At 54.2% G+C, this 4,886-nt stretch overlaps 1 pseudogene; it reads left to right on the forward strand.

Annotated features, from left to right (window-relative positions):
• Positions 1–1,350: 1,350 nt before the first annotated feature.
• Positions 1,351–2,454, forward strand: LOC121537364 (annotated as a pseudogene).
• The last annotated feature ends 2,432 nt before the right edge of the window (positions 2,455–4,886 follow it).

Genomic DNA, 4,886 nt, shown 5'->3' on the forward strand with positions numbered 1-4,886 from the left:
TTCATCAATGAGCTTGACGCCTTGATAAGTTCCTTCCCTGAGGATGGCTCACCCCTCACAGTTTTGGGGGATTTCAACCTCCCTATGTCCACATTTGACTCATTTCTCTCTGCCTCCTTCTTTCCACTCCTCTCCTCTTTTGACCTCACCCTCTCACCGTCCCCCCTACTCACAAGGCAGGCAATACGCTTGACCTCATCTTCACTAGATGCTGCTCCTCTACTAATCTCACTGCAACTCCCCTCCAAGTCTCTGACCACTACTTTGTTTCCTTTTCTCTCTCGCTCTCCTCCCACACTACTCACTCTGCCCCTACACAGATGGTAATGCGCCGCCGCAACCTTCGCTCTCTCTCCCACTACTCTCTCCTCTTCCATCCTATCATCTCTTCCCTCTGCTCAATCCTTCTCCCTCCAATCTCCTGATTCTGCCTCCTCAACCCTCCTCTCCTCCCTTTCTGCATCCTTTGACTCTCTGTGTCCCCTATCCTCCCGGCCGGCTCGGCCCCTCCCCTCCAGCTCCGTGGCTTGATGACTCATTGCGAGCTCACAGAACAGAGCTCCGGGCAGCGGAGCGGAAATGGAAGAAAACTAAACTCCCTGCCGACCTGGCTTCTTTTCACTCCCTCCTCTCTACATTTTCTTCATCTGTTTCTGCTGCTAAGGCCACCTTCTACCACTCTAAATTCCAAGCATCTGCCTCTAACCCTAGGAAGCTCTTTGCCACATTTTCCTCCCCTCCTGAATCCTCCTCCCCCCTCCTCTCTCTCTGTGGATGACTTCGTCAACCACTTTGAAAAAGAAGGTTGACGACATCCGATCCTCGTTTGTTAAGTCTAATGACACTGTTGGTCCTGCTCACACTGCCCTACCCTATGCTCTGACTTCTTTCTCCCCTCTCTCTCCAGATAAAATCCTGCGACTTGTGACTGCAGGCCGCCCAACAACCTGCCCGCTTGACCCCATCCCCTCCTCTCTTCTCCAGACCATCTCCGGTGACCTTCTCCCCTACCTCACCTCGCTGATCAACTCATCCTTGACCGCTGGTCATGTCCCTTCCGTCTTCAAGAGAGCGAGAGTTGCTCCCCTTCTCAAAAAACCAACACTCGACCCCACTGATGTCAACAACTACAGACCAGTATCCCTTCTTTCTTTTCTTTCCAAAACTATTGAGCGTGCCGTCTTTAGCCAACTCTCTTGCTATCTCTCTCAGAATGACCTTCTTGATCCAAACCAATCAGGTTTCAGGACTGGTCATTCAACTGAGACTGCTCTTCTCTGTGTCACGGAGACTCTCCGCACTGCTAAAGCTAACTCTCTCTCCTCTGCTCTTGTCCTTCTAGACCTGTCTGCTGCCTTTGATACTGTGAACCATCAGATCCTCCTCTCCACCCTCTCCGAGCTGGGCATCTCCGGCGCGGCTCACTCCTGGATTGCGTCCTACCTGACCGGTCGCTCCTACCAAGTGGCGTGGCGAGAAGCTGTCTCCGCACCACGCGCTCTCACCACTGGTGTCCCCCAGGGCTCAGTTCTAGGCCCTCTCCTTTTCTCCCTATACACCAAGTCACTTGGCTCTGTCATATCCTCACATGGCCTTTCATATCATTGCTACGCTGACGATACACAACTAATCTTCTCCTTTCCCCCTTCTGATAACCAGGTGGCGAATCGCATCTCTGCATGTCTGGCAGACATATCAGTATGGATGACGGATCACCACCTCAAGCTGAACCCTGGCAAGACGGAGCTGCTCTTCCTCCCGGGAAGGACTGCCCGTTCCATGATCTCGCCATCACGGTTGACAACTCCGCTGTGTCCTCCTCCCAGAGTGCGAAGAGCCTAGGCGTGACCCTGGACAACACCCTGTCGTTCTCCGCCAACATCAAGGCGGTGACCCGCTCCTGCAGGTTCATGCTCTACAACATTCGGAGAGTACGACCCTGCCTTACACAAGAAGCGGCACAGGTCCTAATCCAGGCACTTGTCATCTCCCGTCTGGACTACTGCAACTCGCTGTTGGCTGGCCTCCCTGCCTGTGCCATTAAACCCCTACAACTCATCCAGAATGCCGCAGCCCGTCTGGTGTTCAACCTTCCCAAGTTCTCTCACGTCACCCCCTCCTCCGCACACTCCACTGGCTTCCAGTTGAAGCTCGCATCCGCTACAAGACCATGGTGCTTGCCTATGGAGCAGTGAGGGGAACGGCACCTCTGTACCTTCAGGCTCTGATCAGTCCCTACACCCAAACGAGGGCATTGCGTTCATCCACCTCTGGCCTGCTGGCTCCCTTCCTCTGCGGAAGCATAGCTCCCCCCCTCAGCCCAGTCAAAACTGTTCGCTGCTCTGGCACCCCAATGGTGGAACAAGCTCCCCTCACGACGCCAGGACAGCGGAGTCACTCACCACCTTCCGGAGACATTTGAACCCCCACCTCTTTAAGGAATACCTGGGATAGGATAAAGTAATCCTTCTAACCCCCCCCAAATTGTAAAGTGGTTATCCCACTGGCTATAGGGTGAACGTACCAATTTGTGAGTCGCTCTGGCTAAGAGCGTCTGCTAAATGACGTTAATGTGCCCTTGAGCAAGGCACTTGACCCTAATTGCTCCTGTAAGTCGCTCTGGTTAAGAGCGTCTGCTAAATGACTAAAATGTAAATGTAAATGTAAAACAGGGGGCAGGCAGAGGTCAGTAATCCAGATCAGAGTCCAAAAGGTACAGAACGGCAAGCAGTCTCAGGGTCAGGGTAGACAGAGGTCAATAAACCAAGGTGGTGTAACAAGGTACAGAACGGCAAGGCAGGATCAGGGTCAGGGCAGGTAGAATTGTCAAAACCGGGAAAACTAGAAAACAGGAACTTGAGAAAGACAGGAGCAAGGGGGAAAATGCTGGTAGGCTTGACGAAACAAAACTAACTGGAAACAGGAGACAAATGGCTGTGAGACATAGATTTGATCCTAAACACATGAAAGTGGGATGTATACGCCGGGTATGGGGCAACAGAAGACGAACAGCAGAGGAGCTAATGATCTTGGAGATGGGGTAAGGGCAGATAAACCGGCGGGCAAGTTTGTGGAACTTCACCCGGAGGGGCAGATCTCAGGTGGACAGCCCTACCTTCTGCCTGACGATACCGGGGAGCCGGGGTCCGGTGGTGGTCCGCTTGTCATCGATACCTGGAGGTGGTCTTGAGAAGAGCCGACTGGTCTCTCCTCCAGGTACGACGACAGCGGCAGACAAACATCTGGGCCGAGGGTATGCCGACCTCTTCCTCTTGTCCCGGGAAGAGTGGGGGCTGATGACCCAGGGAACACTCAAAGGGATAAAGACACATGGCAGAGCACGGAAGGGTGTTGCGGGCGTATTCGACCCACACTAGTTGCTGGCTCCAGGTGATGGGGTTGGCGGAGACCAGTCAGTGCAGAGTCGTCTCCAGGTCTTGGTTGGCTCGCTCTGACTGGCCGTTGGACTGAGGGTGGAAACCAAAACCGGGACGAGAACCGAGGACCCCGGTCGGATACCATGTCCATTGGGAGTCCATGGATCCGGAAGACGTGCTGCACCATGAACTGGGCCGTCTCTTTGGCGGAGGGTAGCTTGGGGAGAGGAATGAAGTGGGCGGCTTTGGAAAACCGGTCCACAACTGTCAGGATGGCGGTGTTGCCATCAGATGGGAGAAGACCGGTGACAAAGTCCAGGGATATGTGAGACCAGGGATGGTGAGGAACAGGCAGAGGTTGGAGGAGACCAGCCGGAGCTTGCCGAGGAGTCTTGTTCTGCGCACAGATCGGGAATGCTGCGCCATCCGGACCTGCTTCCCTATTCCCCAACTGAGTGCGGTCGCCAGGAGGTGGGAAGGATGGTCTCGGATTCCGGAGGCGTAGCTGTTGGGCTATAGCGGCGTGACAGCGCATCTGGCTTGACATTCTTTGATGCCGGTCGGTATAAGAGGGAGAAGTTGAACCGGGTGAAAAGTAGGGACCACCTAGCTTACCTGGAATTGAGACGCTTGGCGGTGCGGAGATATTCCAAGTTCTTGTAGTCTGTCCACACAATGAACGGATGTTCCGCCCACTCCAGCCAGTGCATCCACTCCTCTAAAGCCATCTTCACCGCAAGAAGCTCACAATTCCCCACATCGTAATTCCTCTCTGTGGTGTTGAGGCGATGGGAGAAGAAGGCGCAGGGATGTAACTTGAGGTCCAGGGCCGAACGCTGGGACAGGACCGCCCCCACTCTGACATCCGAAGCATCTGCCTCCACCACAAACTGGCAGTTCGGGTCAGGATGAGCCAAGATGGGAGCAGTGGTGAAACAGTATTTGAGGTCCCGGAACGCCCGGTCAGCAGCTGTGGACCATGTGAACGGAACCTTGGGAGAGGTGACTGCAGACAGGGGGGAAGTCAGTGTGCGATAGAAGTAGGAAAATCCCAGGAAACGTTGCTGCACTCTGGACGTAGGCTGGAGCCAATCCACCACCGCTCTCACCTTCCCAGGATCCATCTGTATACTCCCTGCAGCAATGATGTAGCCCAAGAAGGGGATGGTGGAGCGATGGAATTCGCATTTCTCCTCTTTCACAAAAAGCTGGTTCTCCGGGAGGCGTTGGAGCAAGTTTTCTTGGGAGGAGCGGGAGAAGACGAGGATGTCATCAAGACGAGGACGATGACGAACCGGTTAAACATCATTAAACAGGGCCTGGAGTACAGCAGGAGCATTGGTAAGGTCAAATGACATGACCAGATACTCTTACTGACCGCTGGTCGTCTTGGAGGCAGTCTCCACACGTCCCCCTCCCGTATCCGCACCAGGTGGTAGGTGTTCCGAAGGAGAGGCTCAAGAACGAGGAGATGAGTGGTAGCGGGTAGCGGTTCTTCACCGTGATATC

This window comes from Coregonus clupeaformis, chromosome 2, assembly GCF_020615455.1.
Source record: "Coregonus clupeaformis isolate EN_2021a chromosome 2, ASM2061545v1, whole genome shotgun sequence".
NCBI classification, from domain to species: Eukaryota; Metazoa; Chordata; class Actinopteri; order Salmoniformes; family Salmonidae; genus Coregonus; species Coregonus clupeaformis.